Below are 24,537 nucleotides of genomic sequence, written 5' to 3'. Positions count from 1 at the left end.
TTGATCTCCTGTTTCCTCATCTGTACAATGGTGTGTTAGTTTAGACCAAAGAGGGTAAGTACAGCGATTAGGGATGCTTGATCTCCTTTCACACCTTTGTCAGACATTGCTAATTAGTCACAGCACTCTCACCTAGTAAGGACAAATGTGGCTTCAGAATCCTTCTTAACACAGTGCTCTGGGCACTACATTTAAGTTGGAGTGGACAAGCAAGTAAGTGATTTACCATCCCTAGACTAGAGGCTCTTTTAGGGTCTTTTCAGCGCTATAATTCTAAGATTTTTAAGATTCAGTTTGCATAATTCATTCCATCATTCAATCAACAAATATTTCTGGGTACCTGCATGTGCCAGGAATTGTACTAGATGCTGGGTGTATACTGGTGAACAAAAGAAACATAGTCTTTGTCTCTGTGGAGCTTATAGATTATAAGCGCTTTCACAAGTGACATAGACTGTATCCCAGCAACGCTTAGTACAGGGCAGGGCGATCAAAATCACCTGACGGTGGGAGATGAAGAAAGTAGATGTTGTTAAGCACCTCGGGCAAGGTTCAAACATGCTATCCCATGTAATCCTCACAACCACCTTGTAAATTAGATAATATTCACAGTCCTGCCAATGAGAAAAGCAAGGCATACAGAATTAAGTTGCCCATCATGCAAGAGTGGTAAGTGGCAAAGCTGAGATTGGGCCTATAGCCAGTCTGATGCCAAAGGCAGTAATTTTTATACCACATCTCACTATGGTACCCAGCCTTTCTGTTCTTCAAGAAAGAGAGAGAATCTCTGGTAAATAGGGAGGGGCAGATTAGATTTCATGTGAAGGAGAAGAGGAAAGGCTGGGACAGTGTAGTTGCTGACCTGTAGCTGCTGGAGCCTCTGGCTAAGGATGCAGCTACTGTCTGGGGCTGATGCAACCAGTCAGCCCAACTGAGCAGGGTAATGGCTAGAATGATGGTATAAATGAGGCCAGTCCAGAGGATGTGCCTCTCCCTGCACCCTTGGATCATTTATCATGTCACATCAGCCTGATTTCTACCTAGGCCTAAATTGGACCTGCAATGAAATCAATCTTTTCCCAGTTCCTGCCAGCTGCTTAAAGTTCTAAGACAGGGGTCTCCTATCTTTTGGCTCCCCTGGGCCACATTGGAAGAAGAAGATTGTCTTGGGCCACACATAAAATACATTGACACTAACAATAACTGATGAGCTGAAAAAATTAAAAAAAAAACTGCAAAAGAAAATCTCATAATGTTTTAAGAAAGTTTACCAGTTTGTGTTGGGCTGCATTCAAAGCCATCCTCGGCTGCATGTGGCTTGCGGGCCGCAGGTTGAACAAACTTGCTGTAAGATCTCTCCTTATGTTTTGTGTTACTTTGAGATGGGATGTGCCCTGGAAAGTAGTATGCTATGGTTTGAAAGTTTGTTTCTCTCCAAAATACCTGTTGAAACGTAACCTTCAAGGTGACGGAATTGCACTTAGGAGGTGATTAGGCCATGAGGGCTCCATTCTTATAGGTGGGAATAGTGCTCTCAGAAAAAGAGGTTGAAGGAGTCCCTTGGTGCCTTTCTGCCCTCCCATCTCCTCTGCCATGTGAGGACAGTGTTCATTTCTGTTTACTCTTACCATATGAGGACATAGTAAAAAGGCTCCATCTTAGAAGCAGAGAGTAGACCTCACTAGACACTGAATCTGCTGGGACCTCACCTTGATCTTGGATTTCTCAGTCTTTGGAACTGCAAAAAAATAAATTTCTCTTCTTTATAAATGACCCAGTTTATTGTTATAGTGGCAGAAATGGTACTGAGAAGTGCAGTGTTGCTATAAGAAACACCTGACAATGTAGAAGTGGCTTTGGAACTGGGTAATGAATAAAGAATGGACCATACAGGGCTATTCTGGGGAGGGCTCAGAAAAAAAAGGAGAGCTATCAAGAAAGTCTTAATCTTCTTAGAGATTACTTAAGTGGTCGTGATCCGAATATTGGTAGAATGTTATAAAGTGACGAAGAACTTGGCTGAACTGTGTCTGCGTTCTGGTGTTTTGTGGAAGGTAGAACTTAAGAGAAATGAACTAGGATATTTGGTAGAAGAAATCTCTAAGTAAAGTGGCGAGGGTGCTGCATAGCTCCTCTTGACTGCTTACAGTAAACTGTAAGGAGAGAAATGAATTAAACATGGAGTTTATAATCAAAAGAGAAACAGAACTTAAAGGCCTGGACAGTTCTCAGCCTGACAATGTAAAGAATATAAAAGCATTTTTTGAAGAAAACACCTAGTGTGTGGCCAAGTGAACCTTCGATAAGGAGATTAGCATGAATAGACGAAAGTGAAATGCTATTCATCAAGACAATGGAAGAATGGCCCTGAAGGCATTTCAGAGATCTTCATGGCTGTCCCAACCATCGCAGGCCCAGAGTGCCAGGACCTCCATGACAGAATGATTTCACAAGAGGGGTCCAGGGCATAACTTGTTTGATTGCGTAGTTCCATAGCTGGAGAGCAGTTTGCCTCATGCTGACTTGTACCTTGAGTCTCAACCATATTTGATATAGATGAGACTCTGGACTTAGACTTTTTACTTGGTGCTGGAGTGAATTAAGACTTTTGGGGCTAATGAGGTGGCATGAATGTATTTTGCATGTAGGAAAGACATGAGTTTTGGAGGCCGGGGATAGGATACTATGGTTTCAATGTGGCTGTCCCTCCAAAATTCATTTGTTGGAATTTATACTCCACAGTGATGATATTAGAATGTGGGGCCCTTGGGAGGTAATTAGGTCATGAGGGCCCCACCCTTGCAAATAAAATAATGCCCTATAAAAGGGATAGAGGGAAATAGGCTCTTTTTTGTCCTTCTGTCTCCCATGCCACCTATGAGGAATAGGCCCGCACTAGACGCCCAACCTGACTGTGCCTTGATCTTGGACTTCCCAGCCTTCAAAACTGTAAGAAATATATTTCTGTTATTTATAAATTACTGAGTCTAAGGTATTTTATTATATCAGCAGGAATGGACTAAGACAATGTGTCTAGGAAAGAGGAAGAGAAAGGCAAACATGAAGCACAGTTGGATTGAACTTGCCTTCATGGAGGTAGTTCCACTCCAAGCCTAGACCGCTGTCAGGGCCTAAACACACAGCCTGGCCTTTCCCTGTTCTTATGTATAGTAAAGCTTTCCATGAGAACTTTGGAATTTAATTCCTGAATGACTAGAGTTCTGTTCACAGAGACTGATGTTCAGTGTTTGGAGGCCCAGAGGATCCCGCTTGAGTGAGTATGTTCAAGCTGGGTGAAATAAAGGACTTTCCTGGAAAAGAAATATAGAAAAGAGTCCCAAAGGCTTCATGCAGATATTTCCATAGATGAGAAAGGCCTCGTGTTCTTATAGAGAAGCTCTTCTTTTTTCTTTTCCAAATAACAGTTTAGTGTACTATGGGAATTTCTCCTGCCTTATGAGTGAATTGAGCATCCCAAATGTCTGCAGTTGTTCTTGTTTCAGTTTCCCTGAGAGTAAAGGCTGAAACCAGCACTTGGGTACAGGTGGTTTCTTTTTGGGAAGAGTGGTGGATGCTGTGACATGCTTAGGTCTTCCTTCAGGAATGGAGGGCATATTACCCATGAGCTGAGAGTTCTGTGGCCGAGAGGGCTCAGCCATCAGCCCTCTTGGGATGGCCTCAGTTGCAGAGAGCTGCCTGGTTCAGCATCCAGAGTACAAAGTAATCTGTACAATAGACCCCCATGACAGTTTTCATATATGACAAACCTGCCCATGTTGTCCTGAACCTAAAATAAAGGTTTAAAAAAACAGAAGGTGAAAAATAAATACAAATGTAAAATCTTACCCTAGCATCTGCTTTCACCGACCATCTCTGGCACCTACTGCCACAGGTTTGCTTCCCTGAGAAGCAGGATTTGAATATGCACCACATTTTCTTTATCCAGTCTACCACTGATGGGCATTTAGGTTGATTCCAATCTTTGCTATTGTCAATAGTGCTGCAGTGAACATACATGTACATGCGTCTTTATGGAAGAATGATATATATTCCTTTGGATGTATACCCAACAACAGGATTGCTGGGTTGAATAGTAGTTCTGAGTTCTTTGAGAAATCCCCACACTGCTTTCCACCCACGTTCTGGACTGGCTATATCCAGTGACTGGTGAAAGGCAGGGTATAAAGCTCTGGCATCCTCCCCCCAAGTCAGGATAACTCAGAAGTGTCATCCTAGCCTCAAAACCACTCCTTGAAAGGTCAGCAGAAGCTTCCACTGTGACTACATCTAGATTCAGCTGCTCTGTCCACCCAAGCTGCCTTCTTCCCCCCACTTCCACAGGTGCTGATTCTAAGAGCCTTCCTTCTATAATAAACTTCTTGTGTGCTAATCTCCATTTCAAATCCTGCTTCTCAGGGAAGCTAACCTGTGACAGTAGGTGCCATAGATGGTCAGGGAAAGCAGATGCTAAGATGAGATTATACATTTTTATTTATTTTTTCACCTTCTATTTTTTAAACCTTTATTTTAGGTTCAGGACTACATGTGTGGGTTTGTCATATATGAAAACTATGTCATGGGAGTCTGCTATACAGATTACTTTGTCATCCAAGTAATAAGCATAAATATAGTACCTGATAGGTAGTTTTTCACTTCTCACCCTCCACCCTCAAGTAGGCCCTAAAGCCCTGGTGTCTGTTGCTCCTTTCTTTGTATTCATGTGTACTCAGTGTTTGGCTCCCACCTATAAGTGAGAACATGCAGTATTTGGTTTTCTGTTCCTGTCTCAGTTCACTTAGGTTAATGGCCTCTAGCTCCATCTACACTGCTGCAAACGACATAATGTCATTCTTTTTAATGGCTGTGTAATATTCCATGACATATATATATATATACCATATTTTCTTTATCCAGTCTACCATTGATGGAATTTAGGTTGATTTCAGTCTTTGTATTGTGAATAGTGCTGCAATGAACAACATGTGCATGTGTCTTTATGGTAGAATGATAGATATTCTTTTGGATGTATACCAAAATGGGATTTCTGGGTTGAACAGTAGTTCTAAGTTATTTGAGAAATCCCCACACTGCTTTCCACAATGGCTGAACTAATTTACATTCCCACCAGCAGTGTAAGAGTATTTCCTTTTCTCTCAATCTTATGAGCATCTGTTATTTTTGAATTTTTAATAATAGCCATTCTGACTGGTGTGATATGGTAATATCATTGTGGTTTTAATTTGCATTTCTCTAATGATTAGTGATGCTGAACATTTTTTCATATGCTTGTTGGCTGTATGTATGTCTTCTGAAATATGCATGTTTAGGTCCATTGCCCACCTTTTTTTTTTTTTTTTTTGAGATGAAGTTTCGCTCTTGTTACCCAGGCTGGAGTGCAACGGCGCAATCTCGGCTCACTGCAACCTCCGCCTCCTGCTGGGTTCAGGCAATTCTCCTGCCTCAGCCTCCTGACTAGCTGGGATTACAGGCACATGCCATCATGCCCAGCTGATTTTTTGTATTTTTAGTAGAGACGGGGTTTCACCATGTTGACCAGGATGGTCTCAATCTCTTGACCTCGTGATCCACCCACCTCGGCCTCCCAAAGTGCTGGGATTACAGGCGTGAGCCACTGTGCCCAGCCATTGCCCACTTTTTAAATGGGATTGTTTGTTTTTTGCTTGTTAGTTTGTTTAACTTCCTTCTAGAGTCTAGATGTTAGACCTTTGTTAGATGCATGGTTTGCAAATATCTTCTCCCATTCTGTAGGTTGTCAGTTTACTCTGCTGATAATTTCTTTTGCTGGGCAGAAACTCTTTAGTTTAATTAGGCCCCAAGATGTCAGTTTTTGTTTTTGTGGCAATTGCTGTTGGTGTTTTTGTCATGAAATCTTTGACAGGGCCTATGTCCAGAATGGTATTTCCCAGGTTATATTCCAGGGATAGTTTTTAAGTTTCACATTTAAGTCTTTAATCCACTCTGAGTTGATTTTTATATATGAGGTAAGGAAGGGGTCCAGTTTTTATCTTCTGCCTATGACTAGCCAGTTACAGGATGGAATTTTAGAGCTGCCTAGATGACCACTGCCTAGGTGGAGCACAGATAACCCCTATACAAGGCAGTGGTACAAACTTTAATTTGTGGTGACTTGGGTTGGTATACCAGCAGACAAGAATTGATCGGTATTTTCTTTGTGAAAAGGCTTTACTTCAGTTTTTAAAATTGAATAATTTAGCTTAGTTTTATCAACAAGAATAGAATAAAACAGTTCAGTTTATTTAATAGATGTAGGGGTATGGGTACATTGTGTCATTTAAGACATTTTTTTTGTTTCACATCTGTGTTCATAAATTTATGGCATCGTGTTCATATTTCCTTAGTATCTTTTAAATGTCTTAGGATGCATAGTGATGTCAACTTTTTCATACTTGATATTGGGTTTTTTTTTTTTGGTCTCTCTAGAGTTTTACTACTTTTATTGATCTTTTCAAAAAAATCTATTGTTATACTGAATTTAAAAAATTGATTTTGTTTTCAAATTCCTTCATTTCTTCCCGTAACTTCATTGTTTCATTTATTCATATTTTGGGTTTGTTATTTTTTTCTTGTTTCTTAAGGAGAGAAACTTAGATCATTAAATAAAGATTTTCTTCTTTTATACTGTAAGTATTTAATGCTATAAGTTTTCCTTTAAGAACTCCTTTAGCTGTAATGTATTTTCATTTTTATTCAGTGTTTTCATTTTATTCAGTTCAAAATATTGTCTAAATCCCTTTGTGATTTTTTATTTGACTTGTGTGTTATTTAGAAGTGTATTGTTTGATTAGTTTCTAGATACTTCGGGATTTTCCAGCTGTTTAACCGTTTTTGATTTCTGGTTTAATTTCATCATGGTCAGAGAATGTTTTGTATGATTTCAATCTCCTTAAACTTATTGAGACGTGTTCCATGGCCCAGAATACATGGTGAATGCACCCCATATGCTTACGAAGAGTGTGTATTCTACTACTGCTGAGTGGCTTGTTCAATAAATATCAATTAGGTCAAGTTGGTTGCTAGCATTGTTAAATTTTTCTGTATTCTTACATCTTTAACCAATCTTACTTTCCTTTCAAGCAACATTATACCTCTTCACATATAGCAGGGTCTGAATGGTGGCCTTCTTAAAATATGTCCATGTCCTAATCCCTGGACCTGTGATTGTTTAGAGAGGAAAAGGATGAACAATCACCTTTTGTGGCAAAAGGTGTGATTAAGGGAAGGATTGTGAGGGGAGGAGCTCATCCTGGATTCTTTGGGTAGGCTTTAAATAGGCACATACATCTTTGTACGAGAGAGATAGAGGGGGTTTTGGGAGAGGCACACAGAGAAGACACACAGAGGAAAAGGTCATGTAAAGATGGAGGTAGGGAGATGGGGGTGATGCCACAAGGAGCCAAGGAATGTCCAGGACTTCCAGCAGCCACCAGAAGCCAGGGGAGAGAATCATGGCATGCATCTCCCTCAGAGCCTCGGGAGGCTGGGTGGCAGCACGGACACTCTTCTGTCAGACTTCTGGCCTCTGAAGTGTGAGAGAATAAATTTCCATTGTCTTAGGCCAGTCAGAATTTTACATAATTGGTTTCTGGATTTTGTCGTGCTCCTTTAAATGATATTTAATTTGGTGTTGGCACTGATAAGTTCCTTCAATTCAACAGGAGAGTTTTGATGCCTTTGAAAACTTTATTAGGGTAGCTCCAGGGCAGCCTTTAGGGCAAATTCATTCCTATTATTAAGGCGATCCCCCAGTGCTCCAGTTACCACTAGAATTTTCTTCGCTGGCTGGTTGGCACATGAGCTATTTGCAGACCTTCAGATATTTCGACTGCTCCTTTCCGGTGGGTCTTTCCCCAGTCTCAGATAATCTCCTCTTCCAGATGTGCAGATCAGTACTCTGGAACTTACTCAAGGCCACCTTTTTGCAGTACTTCTTCTCTGGTGCTCTACCTCACCATGACATCCTGAGCTTTGATTTCCATCCCCTCAACTCAGAGAGCCAGCCAGGCCGTGTTCGTGTACCCTCTTCTTGTGGTCAGAAACTGCCTTTATGTAGTAAGCTGGTGCAGCGATAGGGCTCATCACATTATTTTCTTTTACTTTCTTTCTTTCTTTCTTTTTTTTTGAGACAGAGTTACTCTGTCGTCAGGCTGAAGTGCAGCGGTGTGATCTCGGCTCACTGCAACTTCCACCTCCCAGGTTCAAGCTGTTCTCCTGCCTCAGCCTCCCGAGTAGCTGGGACTACAGGCATGCACCACCACACCCAGCAAATTTTTGTATTTTTAGTAGAGACGAGGTTTCACCATGTTGGCCAGGCTGGTCTCAAACTCTTGACCTTGTGATCTGCCCACCTCGGCTTCCCAAAGTGCTGTGATTACAGGCATGAGCCACTAGGCCCCGGCATCACATCTGTTTTCTTTTCTCAGAAACTGCAGTTCTGTGTTGACTGTTATCTGATCCCTGAACACTGATGTTCACATGTTCTGTCTGGATTTTTAAGTTGTTTAGAGTGGGAGGGTAAATCTAGGCCCTGTTATTCCATCTTTTCCGTAAGGACCGGCAGGTTTTCTAAGAACTTCTAATGTAATAATGACTCATCACCATGGGGATGCAGAATGCAGTGTTTCCCACACTTATTTGATAAAGGAGGAAAACTGCCTCCCAGGACTATGCTTTAAGGAAGTCACTTCTGCTAGAGCAAGCTGCGCCAGACACAGAAATGACACCTTTCCCACCCAGTCTCTCGGGGAAGTCCAAGCTGCTTCGGAGGCTTCTGAACCAAAGTCCGTGCTCTCTGGAAAAGCTCACACTAGAAAGAAAAAGATAAAGGATATCTTCAAGCCAGAAGAGTCAAACCCAGCTCCTCAGGCCCACCCTTCCAGCATCTCCCTGACCCTGCATCTTTAACAGGATTCTCTTATCCTCCCAGTGAGAAAGAACCTCTGGTGTTCCAGGTCTGGGCGAGACAGCAGTCACGCAGCCTGAGTGCCTGCTCCCTGCCTATGCTCTGGCTGCCGCCTTCCCTCTTGTGCTTACCTGGCTCCTGGCCATTGGGTTTCATTTCCTTTTGTATATCCCACACTCACTACTGTGGCTTTTTCGGTTTTAGACACACTCTTGCTCCTGCTGCTGCTAGGCAGCCTTGGTAGCTACCACTCAGACCAAATAAGCCCCGACCCCTGAAATGAAACCAAGATGTCAGCGCATTCAGCTGCCCACCGTGGAGGTGAGTGGGGGGTACTCGACATACCAACGGGGTACTCACTCTAACCACAGGGACACCAGGCAGGCTCCCCTGATGTCCATTATGAAAAGAGGTGTGCGCTTCCACAAGGCAGAAAAATCACCCATTTTGGTTGAACAGTTCCAGCAAGTCTTGATCAAGGTAGTGGCTAAGCTGCAGAACGCTGACTGCTTTATTATCTGAAGAATCACTCACCACCGCCACCATCTGTTTTATTTTGCTTTTCACTTACAGTCCTTTGTGTTGATAGAGTTGAATATTAAGTTTTTTAAAGAAGTGAAGAAAGCGATCCACTTCTACCTAGCCCTCCCTCAGTTTACCTTGCCCAAGGAAACAAGGAGCCCCTCTCTAATAAAGACCTTTAAAGGTGACATTGATTCTGCATCCAAAACCTTGGCTCAGATGTGTTTAGGAATTCAGACTTTTTTAGGTTCTAAAAAGGCAATACAGCCTACATACCTTATATATTCTAATACCCCAGCAGGTTCTGGAACAAAAAAAGTGGGTCAATAGTTCATCAGTGAAATGTACAAATATACACATAAAGTTGGATAAGTGAAGAAAAAATGGGTAGCCTCGTATCAGGTCAGGACAGGTTTGTTAGTAAATGAGTTTGTCCCAAGCTGATAAAACACTTTTATTATTTTTCAGAATTTTTGGTTTTGGAATTGTATTACTCTTGCTCTGGCTGCTGTAACAGAATACCACAGACTGTGTGGCTTAAACAATAGAAATTTATTTGTCACAGTTCGGGGGTGTAGGAAGTCTAATATCAAGTTGCTGGCAAGGAAGGCTTCACTCTGAGGCCTCTTCTCTTGCCTTGGAGATTGAGTTCCCAGGACCTCTTCTTTATGTGCCTGATAGGGTTGGGGTAAGAATGCTCTCTGGGTCTCTTCTTTTTTAATTTTTGAGACAGGATCTCACTCTGCCACCAGGCTGGAGTGCAGTGGCCCAATCACGGCTCACTGCAGCCTCAACCTCTGTAGGCTCAGGTGATCCTCCTGCCTCAGCCTCCCCAGTAGCTGGGGCTACAGGTATGCACCACCATGCCCAGCTCATTGTATTTTTTTTGTAGAGAAGAGTTTTGCCATGTTGCCCAGGCTAGTCTCGAACTCCTGAACTCAAGTGATCCATCCGCCTTGGTCTCCAAAAGTGCTGGGATTACAAGTGTGAGCCACTGCTCCCAGCCTCTCTGTCTCTTCTTATAAGGGCGCTAATTCAATTATATCAGAGCCTCACCCTTATGACCTTTAACCTTTAACCTTAATTATTTCTTTAGGTCCCATCTCCAAATACAGCCACACTAGAACATTAGTGTGTCAGTGTATACAGTTTTTGGGGGTGGGGGTGGAAGGGATGGACACAAACATTCAGTCTCTTACAGGAATTATGAATAACAGCTTGTGGGTCAGTCTTTATATCATGCTCATTAACTGTCCAGCCATCCTGGTCTTTTTGTTTCTTGAATCACCCTACCTGTTCTAGCTGGAGAGTGCTATCGCATGAGCCTGTCCCTGGTCCCAGCATGCCCTATCCTGGTGCCCTGCTCACCTCCACACATGCCGACGTCTTCAACAGCTGGCTTGTTCTTGCCTCTACTCACCTCACCTGCCCACAGAGGCTTTTCTGACCACCCTGTCTAAAGTTGGCCTCTGGTAGTCACTTTATTTTCTTTGTAGTGCTTCTCTTCTGAAATGATCTTCTGAACTTCTTTCCTTGTCCTTCATCTAGAGTGAAATTTCCAGGAGGGCTGGGATCTTATCTTCCCCCTCATTGCATGCCCACCACCTAGACCTGTATCATGGCATTCGTCATGCATGCTAATAGCTGATGGCCGTCAGGTCTGATGGAGCACTCCCATGGGACATGCACTGGGTCTTGGAGCTTTGTGTTATATCATTTTTTTAGGTTTTATTGGATAAATTAAATACGGGGGCTCTCCCCCTCTCTCCTAGACAATGCTGGCCAGATCTAGCCCTACCTGGACTGGAAAACCTTCTGTAAGTATTCTGGCCGACGAGTCCTCCATCTCTGTCTACCACACTGTTTACCCCACAAGAGACCCGCATTTCACATGCAGCTCGTAACTCACCTGTTATTGATTCCTTTCTTCCCAATGGTTCAAATTAATTGGGCGATTTTTTTTTTTAATACCAACTTCACAGCTTGCTTTGTAAAGTTTATTATGGTAGCTTTGCTGGAAAATTTCTGAACTGTGCTGCTACGTTGCTGAAAAGCCTCTTGCTGGGCTCATCCTAAATATGGGTTCTTAGCACTAACTTTCAGCCATTTGACTCCACCACCAGATGTTCACCAAACATGAGACTTGTGCCAGGCCAAGTGCTGGGGACAGTGTTTAACAGGGCAGGCAGCACCCTGGACCCCACACGCGCACATTCCAGAGGAGTCTTATGGTTCTTCTTCTCATGTCAGGGTTCTGACACCTGATGGGCACTCATTCATTCACCTCTTTACTCATTCACCAGTATTTGTTGAGTACTGATCAGGTTCCAGGCACTGTGCCTGGTGTAGAAATACAACAGCACAATGGTGAGTTTTTTTGCTTTTTGTTTTTTGTTTTAGACAGAGTCTCTCTCTGTTGCTCAGGCTGAAGTGCAGTGGCAAAATCTTGGCTCACTGCAGCCTCAGCCCCCTGGATTCAAATGATTCTCTGCCTCAGCCTCCCGAGTAGCTGTAACATAGTTACAGGTTAACCATGCTTGGCTAATTGTTGTGCTTTTAGTAGAGGTTGGGTTTCGCCATGTTGGCCAAGCTGGTCTCAAGGCCAAGCTCGTGGCCTTGAGTGATCTGCCTGCCTCGGCCTCCCAAAGTGCTGGGGATTATAGACATAAGCCACCACACCCAGCCGTAATAGTGAGTTTAAACAGAATCAGAACTTACAGCACAGTGCATGGGGAGGGAACATGTCATCAAAAATCACACCAGTGATCACGTTGTATGAGGGGATTTGCTACAGTCTGGGGTGCAAGGGAGGGCTTCCCTAATCAGAAAGATCAGGAGGTTTTCAGTAGGCACAGGGGACTCTTTTCCACACAGTGGGACAGAAGTGCCCTGGGGTGGAGGAAGTCATGATATTCTGGAAATCAAATAAAGGAGCCAGGGAGAATGGGTGATCTAGTAGGTGCCTGCTTAACATTGAAGAATAGAAAATCTGACCACAGCTCTTATTTAAACAAATATGTTCTCTCCTGATGTAACTCAATCCCAGGCCTGCAGCAAATGGTTCCTCTGCCCAGAGTGAGACAGACATGCCAAGGGCCCTTGAAAGCTGACCTGGCCTCTGGCCTGGTGTGCTTGCTGTCTGCCAGGAGCCCGGAGTTGGCACTGGAGCTGACTGACACTGAGTGCCACGGGCTCGTAGAGAAATACCACCGAGTCATAGACTTTTATCCACCCTCTCCACTGAATCCCTTCCAGATTGTAGCGGGGTGGCTGTTGGTACAGGTCAAACATGGATTCAGCTGCCAGTGGGAAGGGATTCAGAGATGGAGAGGAAGAGGCCACAGGCAGGGACAGTAAGGAGGGGGAGAGGGCAAAAAACCATTAGGGAAAAAGAGATGCGGGAGGCCCATTGAAGGGTTAAAATTTCCTGCCTGCATCTCTGCCCCCTCTCTGCTGAGAGGCTGTATTTATAGATGGGATAATTGAGGAGGCTTTGAAAGCAGTTCTGAAGTGTGGGGCTGGTGGGTGGGGGCGGGGAGCCTGGGTTCCACCTGCTCCTGGGAGCTGCCCTCCCCCACCCCCCTTCCTTCTCAGGACTCCTAACAAGACCCAGCGTGGTGATGCGGTGGCACCACGAGAAGCATCCTGCCCAGGTGCGGGGCATTGTGCTTGTGACGTGCCTCACGTTTAACCCCCCAACAGTCCTGGAAAATGAGTACAACCACTGTCCCCAGCTTTTTCCTGACCCCCTTAGCTAAAGTGGCCCCTGCAACCCAGACTCCCTCACTGAGTCCCTGGGACCTCACCTGGTTTATTTCTTGCCAGCAAGATCACAATCGGAAAATTATCTTGTTTATTTTTTTACTTATTTAATGTCTGCTTTGTTTATCTTGTTTGCTAAATGCTTGGCCTAGAATGAGCATTCGATAAATATTTATTGAATAAATGAATGCTTCTTTAACAGACTGGGAAACCGAGGCTCAGAAGGGTGAAGTAATTCTAATGGTCACGGGGTCAGTGGCGGAGCTGCAGTGAGGAACCAGGTGTGATTATCTTCGGAGCTTAAGGTCTTAGCACTGAACCGGGAGGCCCAAACTCAGATACACGGAAAGCCAGGCCACTAAGATGAATGAGTGAAGAGGGCTGTGTGTGTGTGCATGTGCGTGTGCGTGTGTGTGTGTTTGCACAGAGGAAGCCTTTGTGTGTAGGGCTCAGAGAGCGGACACTGTCTCTGGGGGTGGACTGGAGCTCCCTCCCGGCCCTGGTTGAAGGGGCACATACTGTTCAGCTGTGGCTAATTGTTGCTGGATCTTCTGATTTTTCAGGACAAGCCAGAAATCTGGATTTTTATGTGAAATTTCCTGGTTTTTAAATGCTGGCCACAAATCCGTATTTTTAATGAAACACACCACACAAAGCACAGGCCAGACACAACACAGCTGTGGGCTGGATGGGGCCTGCAGATGGCAACCTCTGCCCTCAGCCCACTTACTCTGTCTTGAAGACCAGCGTGGTAACACTTACCCTTTCCAGGGACGCGGCACTTTGGGAATTCCAAAGCCCTTCTTTGACTAGTATTTCTTTTAATATTTACAATGTTCCAGGAGGGATGTTGAATAGACTACTACGCCCGTTTAGTTCAAATTTTTTTTTAAAGAGACAGGATCTTGCTGTCACCCAGGCTGGAGTGCAGTGGCATAATATAGCTCACTATAGCCTCAAAGTTCTGGGCTCACGTGATCCTTCCTCCTCAGCTTCCCAAGTAGCCAGGACTACAGGCATGTGCCAGCACACTTGGGTAACTTATTTATTTATTTATTTTGTAGAGATAGGGTCTGGCTATGTTGCCCAGGCTGGTCTTGAACTCCTGGCTTCAAGCGATCGTCCTGTCTCAGCCTCCCAAGTAGCTGGGAATAGAGGCATGCACCACCATGCCTGGCTATTTTTATTTTTTGAGATGGGCTCCTGCTATGTTGCCCAGGCTGGTCCTGAACTCCTGGCCTCGAGTGATTTTCCCCCCGCCACCCTGCCCTGGCATTATAGGCATGAGCCACTGCACTTGGCCTATGCCCATTTGAGATTAGCAACAGAGACCCCAGTGGGTTCCTGTGAAGCCACAGGGAAGGGGCAAAGAGCCCTTGCTCTCAGAAGCCTGTCCCTTCTTGGCCATTGTTGTGGCCCTGCCCAGGGCCACCTCTCTCCATGCCTTCCATTCTTCCACCTCTACCTGGGATATATACGGGGATGAAGAAATCCAACTTGGTGCCACCCACAGGTTTGGGGTGCCCCCAACAGGATTTATTGCCAGCTCCATGGAGTAACTATGCTGGTTCTTGTTTGGAGATGTAGCTATCAAAATATTTTCACACTGAATAATGATATAGCTCTGCCAACACATTTTAATTCTGGTTAGGCTTTAACAGTCGTCTATCAATCCAAAAAGCAAAGGGGAATGCTTGGCTGGTCTACAGGCTCCTGTACAGCACAGCGCCTCCCCTATTGCAGCCTGGGCCACCTCAGTGCGGACAGGTGACAGGTAATTGCTGAGTGAGTGAATGAATGAATGAATTTCCAAGGGCCCATGAGGTGAGGGGAAAAAGGGGGCTGGGAATGATGGCTTATGCCTATAATCCCAGAACTTTTGAGAGGTGGAGGCAGGAAGATCACTTGAAGCCAGAAGTTGGAGACCAGCCTAGGCAACATAGCAAGACTCCATCTCTACAAAAATAAATTTAAGAATTAGCTGGGCAAGATGGCATGCACCTATAGTCCCAGCTACTTGGGAGGCTGAGGTGGGAGGACTGTTTGAGCCCAGGAATTTGAGGTTGCAGTGAGCTATGATTGTGCCACTGCACTCCAGCCTGGGCGACAAAGCGAGGCCCTATCTCTAAAAAATAAAATAAAATAATAATAATTTCACTAACCGCAGCTAACATTTTTTGTTCACTTATGTATTCTGGACACTGTTTGAAGCCTTTTATGTCTCTGTTGAGGTAGAATAGTTACGTGTCTGTAGAACAGTGACTGTCACTCTGAGTGCTTGGAATATGTCTCTTCTCATTTAAGATTTCATTATTATTAAGATTTCATTTAATTTTCACAGCAACCCCTGGAGGGAGGCATTATATCCATTTTGCAGAGAAGAAAACCAAGCCACTGGGAGGTAGAGCAACTTGCCCAGGTAACCTAGCTGGTAAGTGCTGGTCCCAAGGCTTGAACCCCAGCTATGTGGCCCCAGAGCTCATGGTCTTACCCATCAAAAAAAAAAAAGCAGCGAGGACATGGCTGGAGAAGAGACAAGAGAAGTTAGAAAGAGCCGCCATCAGAGTTGAGAAAGGAAGGGTGCGTGTGGGGACCAGGCTGAGAAAGGGCAGCACAGGGGGCCTCTGGGAGAAGAAGGGCAAATGGGAGCCCAGAGTTGGAACACGGTTCAGGGCACCTACCTCCCCCAGGGCTGTTTCCCTGTGAACATGATGGAAGCTGACAGATTCAGGATTAATCAAAAGATTTCAGCTCTCTGAGTACCAGGTGGAAATTTGCCTGAAGCGTGGCCAGAGCATGATTTGTAAGCAGGCCCTGACCTCGGCCACCAGCCAGGTCCTGTTCCCTCCACACTTCTCCACGGAGTCTGGCTGGACTAGGGTCCCTGCTGAGACAGGTTAAAAGGGCTTAAAAATGGCAAGAAACAAGAGAATGAATCGATTTTTCCCAGTGAACTTTAATGCTCTCTGAAGGAAGTGTGTAATTATTCGAATTTAGGCGTGGGGGAGAAACCTAGAGCTGTCTCTCTGTCCCTCCCACCACTTATTACATGGGGACATTTGCTAGGACGTGTCTCCACAGCTCACAGTGTTGGATGAATAAGGTGAGTAGGTGCAGGTGAGCACCTGTGTGGCCCACAGTGAGCAAGACCTTTGATATCATCACACAATCTACAAATGCAAAATAGTGGTAGGAGCCACAGTCTATGTGGTCCCACAGGCCAGGCCTGAGGGCCAGAGCTGCTGGCAGTCTGTTGGAGCCACATCAAAGCCCAACGTCACCTTTAGGGAGGCGGAGCTGATTTGGTTGTGATAGGAGATAGGTTGAAGGGAGCTGTGGTCAGGCTCCTCTTGTTGAACAAGCCAGGCCAAGTAAGTCTGAGGAGTTGCTTAAAATGGAATCAGGGTATGTTAATTTTATGGTGACCAAGGTTTGGCTAAAGAGCTGCAAGAACAAGACTGTTGGGGGCTTCTGGGAAAGATGTTTCCTTCCTAATAAGTGAAAAGCATGAAAGGAAAATGCCATTTCTGCTACTGTCTTTTTTTTGCAGTATGGTTTTGGATTCTGTTGTGTGATAATGTGATGCTTGGAATGTGGCAGCCATGTTGTGACCAAGAGGGGGAGTGTAATACAGTGAGGATGGTAGAGAATTGATGGATTTGGGTCCCAAGGACGTAGATAAGCCGCTACACTTACCCTGCGTATGTCCACCTCTACTTGTGTCCAGTAAGAAATAACTGTACCTATGATTTAAACCACCGTTGGTGATATTTCTATTCCTTGCAGCTGAGGTAATTTTAACTGATTTAGAAGCATAAACTCCTTAGCTAGATTCCTGGGTTTTAGGAAGACCAGACTTTTTGAACTAGTTCCTAGGACCACTGAGGATGCTTTAGATCCATGGGTTCGCTTGCATCTTTTTGTATGTGAAGGAAGCAGAGAATAAAAGGGTTCTGGTTAGTGTGGGACTCACATGGTTTTGCTTCAGGTTGTGTATTCCTTGGTGTGTTTTGTTCTATTTGATCTCCTTGCTTTTCCTTTTCGTAAGAGAAGAAATTTCTTTGAAAATGAAACAAAAACTCACTTTTTCAATTTAATCAAGAAAATTTCTAGACTAGTTCCTTGGAAAAGCCACATAGGAGTTGCTGAATCCCTAAGGCTCATGGTGGGAAGGGAATTCAGGAGAGGACCTCAAAATCAATAACACTGATTGTATACCTATAAATGTCAGACATTAAAAAGTTTACTTTTGGACTCTTAGTTTTATTGCATGAATCTATATATTTATACTTATGCCAGCACCACACTGTTTTGATTACTGTAGCTTTGAAGTAACTTCTGAAATTGGGAGATGTAAGTCCTTCAAATTTGTTTTTTCCAGGATGGTTTTAGCTATTCTGGATCCCTTGCATTTCCATTTAAATTTTAGAATTAGCTTGTCAATTTCTGCAAAAAAGGTGGCTGGGATTTTGATAGAAATTATATTGAATCTGCAGATCCATTTGGAGAGTATTGCCATCTTTTTTTTTTTAAGAGACAGAGACTCACTTTGTCACCCAGGCTGGAGTGCAGTGGCACTATCAAAGCTCACTGTAGCCTCAAACTCCTGGGCTCCAGCAATCATCCTCCTGCCTCAGCTTCCCAAGTAGCTGGGACTACAGGTACATGCCACCATGCCTGGCTAATTTCCTTATTTATTTATTTATTTATTTTTGAGATGGAGTCTCACTCTGTCTCCCAGGCTGGAGTGCAGTGATGTGATCTCGGCTCACTGCAACCTCCGCTTCCCAGGTTCAAGTGCATCTCCTGCCTTGGCCTCCCGAGTAAATAGGATTACAGGCATGTGCCACTGAGCCTGGATAATTTTTTTGTATTTTTAGTAGAGACAGGGTTTCACCACGTTGGCCAGGCTAGTCTCAAACTCCTTGCCTCAAGCTATCCTCCTGCCTTGGCCTTTCAAAATGCTGGAATTACAGGCATGAGCCACTGTGCTCAGCCAGTATCGCCATCTTATCCACATGTTTTAATTTTTCTGATCCATGAACATAGGATGTCTTTCCATTTTTAAGGTCTCCTGTGATTTCAACAACATTTTGTAGTTTTCAGAGTATAAATTTTATACTTTCTAAAAGGTTTATTTCTAAGTATTTTATTCTTTTTGGTATTATTATAAATGGAATTTTTGAAAATTTCATCTTTTGATTGTTTGTTACAAGTTTATGAAAACACAGTAGATTTGGGTATATTGATCAACAAGATCCTGAAATCTTGTTGAATTCATTTATTTCTTCTGGGTAATTCTTAATGGGAAAAGTTTTTTCCCCTTTAATTCTACTTCTTATTTCCAAGCTTTCTGAGCCAAACTTGGCTTTGTAAGAGGTTTCTCCTCCCACCTGTAAAGTGTGAGCCTCCATTTTTAACACATGTAGGCTGAACATTTAAAAAGCAAATAACTCTGATGAAACTAGATAGTCCTCCATTCTTTACTGGTTTCACTCTTGCACTGAGTCTAGTGTATGGAACAAAATGAGGAATAATTTTAGGTATCAGGGGAAGGCAGGAAAAGGAGATCTGTTTATTCTGGGAGTGAGAAGAGAGGGTCTGAGCAGAAAAAAAAGTAAAGGAGAGGGAGCAAGAAAAAGGAAATTCCCAGCACCATGAAGTGAGTTCCCAGAGAACTCGTGAGAAAGCAAGCGAAAGCCCAAAGAGGTGATGGAGCAGTGGACGGGAGGAGGGGTGGGGGAGGTGGGGGAGGGTTGGGGGGGGCCTGTGAGGACAGGATTCAGACAAAGGCACATCAGGGTGTCTTTGAGCCTGTTTGCTGGGGATATGGGGGTGCAGCAACTCACCTAGGAAGGGCTCTTTAGTTTTGGTGAGGCGGGGTGTAAAGAATGTGATTGGCACCCATTTATCAATATCTGTATCAGTGACTGTTTATTGTGTGTCTGCTATATGTCAGGCACTGTGCTGGTACTTAAATTCATGACTCCTTAAAATGGCCCTGGATTGTAGACCATGATATATCCATTTTGTTGGCAAGGGAACAGAGTCTTAGAGAAGTTCAGGAACTTTCTCAGTCAGTAAGAGACAAAGTCAAGGGATCAGAGGTGGCTTTTTTGACTTCCAAGTCTGCCTTCGTCCAGCCCTGTCCCATAGCCTCCTGAGCACTGGATTGGGGAAGTATGCTCTGTGTGCCTGCTCTTTTCTCCCCTCCTGCAGAGATTGCCTCCCTAGCCTCCTCTGAAAATTTCTTTCTTAGGGTAGAGTGTGGGGTGTGTTGCTTCTAGGTCTGCTCTGTATCGCCATTTTGCAGGGTATTCTGAACTGAGCTTTACCCTAATGGCCAAAGTTTTCTGCCTTATTCAGCCTTTTGCTGGGTCCAGGTGGGAGAGCTGGGAATGGGAAATGTGAAACACACATTCCCGTTTGCACTCAGAGTTCTATGACAAGTTAGGAGATAAGCCATCTTTGTACTTGGGCAGACTTACTTGGATTTACTTTTGTAGATACAGTATAGGAGAAGCCCATGGCCATCCCACCAACACTTTGGCTGGGCTAATAACACGTGGCCACCTGGAAAAGCAACTGCGACATAGTTAGATCTCAAAATATTTGCTGAATGTTGAATAAATGGTTTCTAGTCTTTGGCCCAGCACCAGCATTATTGGGGGCTGTATTCAGTTAATGGTTTTCACAATGGGAGGCAGTTCTCATTTAGGGGAGGCAGTGGTGAGGGAATGTGCTCTCTTCCCGGGTCCACAAGGGGGCATAGTTTATAGGGCAGGAACTTCCCAGTGACATGCCCTACCTGCCTTCCCCCACATCTGCATCTGGGAGACTTAAGGGTCTCTGTTTAAATTTTTGCAGTCACAGGAAAATAAAGTCAATCACTCCAGCGGAAGCCTAAAGAAACTCCTTTCATAGGTCAAAGGGCTTGGAGAAGGAGGGAATTCCTCCCAGGTTAAAAGTCCCTGTCCCCCACATCCAGGTGGATTTGCCCCTCAGGAGTCCCCTTCCACTCCGTGTGGAAGCTGCTTTCCTTCTCCCAGATTCCATATTTGGGTCCCCTTCCACGATCCCCATGGATGCTTTCTCTCTCTCATCTTTTTCCTGTCTCCTTTTTCTCTTTTTCTGCCTAAATAATTTTCTGCAAAAACTCTTTTGGGTCCGATATTTACTTGTGAGCACACCACGCCTGTGTGGTCCCCGCTCCCATTCTTGGGTGAGTGGAGACCAAGATCCTGGAGTGCACCAGGGAGAAAGCTGAGTGCTCCCTTGCACCCCAAAACCCAGCAACACTGGGACCTCTTGTTTTCATAGATACCACCTTCACAAGCTCATCTTTCTATTAAGTGGCCAAATATTTATTGCTTTCTGGAGAGGTGCCAGGGACAGACCAGCCAATGAATCCTGGTTCTCATGGAATTTAGAATTCAAAGGGGGAAACAGACATAAAATAATGACATGTGGCCAAATCCTGTGCATGGCTGTCTTTTGTTTCCATGTGGCTTTTCTTGACAAAATAACACCTGTCATTGTGTCAGCTCCTTCCTTCTCCTTCTTGGCTTCCCTAGGCTTTCTCAGTTACATCTCCACCTCCAGCCATCCTCTCCTTCTGCCCCTCACCTCAGCACTGGGTATCATCACTGGGTATCGGTGTACCCTCTTCCCTGGAACAGTGGCTTTCCATGTCCACCTCTCTGAAGAGCTCCAGGCAAACTGCACGGGCTCTTGTTAATCTTCATCTGTAAATCATTCTCCCAACCTCATCTCCACTCATAAATTCTGGTCCTTATGTGGAGCCCTCTTGGTTGGGATGGGCTTTGTGGAGCACTTTCTGCCATCTGAAGGAACATTCCAGAGAGAGAGAGAGAGAGAGAGAGAGAGAGAGAGAGAGAGAGAGGCTGTAGAAAAACATCCTTTTAAGCTTACTTCTTCCTGGGTGAATTGCACATGGTCATGTTCTACCCCAGGAGTAAAAACAGTTCTTATGTTTATTTCTATCCCTGTCCCCTTCACTGAATATGTCATTAAGGACATTTGTTGAGTCAGATGCAGGGTCAGGGACTGGAGATGTATATAGTGAGCAGTCACAGTCTCTGTTCTGTCCTTTAGGGGAGACAGGATGTACCTATCAACTGTTAGCTAATGAGATATTATGGAATTTTAGAATGTCAGGATTAGAAGGTACCTTATCCTTAATTCTAATACTTTGCAACCTTCTTTGATAATGATCCACAGTAAGAAATATATCTTACATTATGAACCAGTATGTATGTATGTGTTACATTATTCATACTTATGTATATACACACACATATAGATGTCTGTCTCTATCATTTATCAGTCATCTATCTATCATATAACTACATCTCACAAAAGTTTTACAAAGCAAGTGTTTCAAAATAGTAGTTGTGTCTTCTTCTATCTCTTGGTCTTACGTAATGTAGCAACGGATCAGCAGTGTGTTGGATTCAGCATGCACCAGCTCATGAGAGTCAATTTCCAAATTTTCAGCGATGTTGAGAGCTGATTATTAAAGTTGCTATTAAAAATTAAATTCTATAACTTACAGATAAATTATACTAAACACAAGGATAATAAGTATTCAAAACTTATTTCTGAATTATTTGACTACATTTTACTATTATCTGAGCTCTTGCTTGAAGTGATTGATGTGTCTTGAACCTGCATGGTGGAAATAATATCTGATGTTGTGCTATTTCCCATCTTCTCCCAATTCTGTGTTCAGAGAAATCTCATTGGGAGCTTGCAATCGGTCATGGGGAAAATATTTGCATTACAAGGTCTGGCAAATGCAGCAGGATTCCATCCTCTGGAAAGACAGTTGTTAAGCATTTACCAGCACACCATGGCTTTGGAGTCACACTAGTTGGGTTTAATCTTGGATCTAGCACTTGCTAGCTGTGTGACTTGGGCAAGTTACTGAACATTTCTGGGCCCCAATTTCTTTGTCCAATGCACATCCTTCTAGGGTTGCTTTGAGGATTAAATGAGTTAATACATGAAATGCTTAGAACAGTGCCTGGTGCATGGCACATAGATAGGTGTTACCTGTCATCTGGGCTCACTCTTGCTAGCTTATCCCGTTCACTCTGGTAGGGTATGGTTTCGTATTCACTCTCTCCTTATTTTGCCTTCAGACTCGACATATGTGTTTGTCTTCTCTTCCCAGCCAAATCATAGGTTCCCTGAGAGCAAGAGTGAATTGGCTTCTTTGTAAACTCTAGGTCTCAGTTTTAAACCAGGTGCAATCTAGATGCTCAGTCTCATTGATCAAATTACAAAAAGCTTGTCTCATATCCACTGGGAACCCTCAGAACATAAGAGCAATACTTACCATAACTATGCATATACTTTCTATTCTATTTCATATGCTGACCTACAGTTCACCAAATTAATTTTGTGATGCAATATTAAGTCCAAACATTGCAGTTTTGAAAACAGTGTTCTAACGATTTACTTGGAGCTTGTACTCGCTCCAGTTGTCAGGTTGTCCTTGCTTGAATTTCTTTCGTGATGAGGAGCGTGGTGTCTACCTAGGAAGCCAGTTCTTTCTTTGTGAGCTGTGGCTGTTAAAGCATTTTCCTTGCAATTATACTAACCCTGGTCTTCCACAGATAACTGACTCCTTCTTCCAGGTAAAATCTCTTCCAGTGTTTCAAAATAGCAGTTGCCCTGCCCCTCTGTGGCATCCTTCTCTTGGAGGAGGGCCCTGGGCTTGGATGGTTGATTTGAGGCAGAGTAAGTATTTCTGTTCAGGCTGCCCTGAGCTGGCTTGCTGGCACAGGCGGCCCAGCAGGTGGTTGGCCTGTAAATCACTAGGGCTTACTCTCCCTGCATCTCAGCATCCTGTGTCGGTGAGGAAGCATCTGGCCCCTCCCTCCGAATCCCTCCCCAGCTCTGAACAAGTCCTTATGGAACTCATTTAGGCCCTGATTCTTTCTTGCATACAGCTGCTATGTGATTTGAAGAAGTCAGGAGACTCTCCTGCCTCAAAACAGCTCTGCGGGAGACTATATTTTACCATTAGGGATTTAGTCTTCTGGGGGTAAACAGTGCTGTCTCCATGACGTCCTAGTCTAAAATGGTAGCACCTTGGGAGAGTGGTGTACTATTAATATTAAGCCTCTAAAATCTTAGTGTGAATGGACTTGTCAGATGCCTCACTCCCTACTCTGCTGCTATGCTTCTCAAAGTGTGCATCGACTCCAAAGGAATATGAGGCAGCCCCCTGATGTGTCAAGTTCTCAAGCCTACCCACACTTTTGGAATTGCCAGGGGAGGACTTCACTTAATTAGAAAAATGTTAATTTGATAACTATTGACCCCCCCCACCTTCTGTTCAAGGTAAATGTTACTCATATAATCTCATATTTAAAAGCATACAAATCTCATATTTAAAAATGTTTGTATATATTAATAAGAACAGAAAGAAATTCCCCCTTGGCCTATTTGCTTCCATCTTGAGGAGTCTTTAAAAAGTAAAGATTTCTTGGGTTTATCCCTAAACCTACAGAAATAGAATGTTCTGAATGCACACCCAAAATCCTTTAAAAAATATCCTCTCCAGGTGATTCTACCTGTGCAGAGGGGTGTGGACACTCATGGAGTCATGGACTGACGTTTCTCAGTGATAGCTACCATATTTGGTTCATTTCTGTGCTCCCAGAGCTCTCTGCCCAGGACTTAGTGCACAGCAGGTATATAGCAGGTGCTTAGCAAGCAACGTTTATTTAAACTAAACTGGAAGAGGCTGGGAGCTGGGCAGACCTGGATGCAAGTCTAAGCCTCTGCCACTTACTGTGTACTTCCTCCTTATCTGGGAAATGGAGATGAGAATGTCCACCATCATGGGGTAAAGAGACAGTGGGAACTTCCTACCCACTCCCAGGCCTCCCCTTCTTTGGGCTTTCTCGGGAGGGAGAGGCAGTCAATTCAAGGACAGAGTAAGCCCCAGTGAGTTCTGTATCAGTTACACAGGAGGCAGCTTTAAGCCTCTTTCGAGCACTGTCCTCGCCCTGCTCGCCACAGGTCTGCATCTTGGGACACTACCTTCAGGTTGTGCAGATGAGAAGCTGGGGACATTGGCAGGGCTGGAATTGATCCCTTCTCTGCCTGCCTGTGACTGGACTGATCGGATTTCTTGATATCTGCAGTAGGGGACCAACTGAAGCCAATTTCCAGCTGGACCTGCCCTAGGTCTTGAGGACTATGAAGGAGCTGGCATTGGAAAAAGCTGAGTGACCAGCAGGGAGCTGGCAGAGGGAAAAAAGATGGTCTTGGGTGGA

The sequence above is a fragment of the Cebus imitator genome, unplaced genomic scaffold, assembly GCF_001604975.1.
Source record: "Cebus imitator isolate Cc_AM_T3 unplaced genomic scaffold, Cebus_imitator-1.0 Scaffold54, whole genome shotgun sequence".
NCBI classification, from domain to species: domain Eukaryota; kingdom Metazoa; phylum Chordata; class Mammalia; order Primates; family Cebidae; genus Cebus; species Cebus imitator.
Note: the sequence above shows the minus strand (reverse complement) of the source record.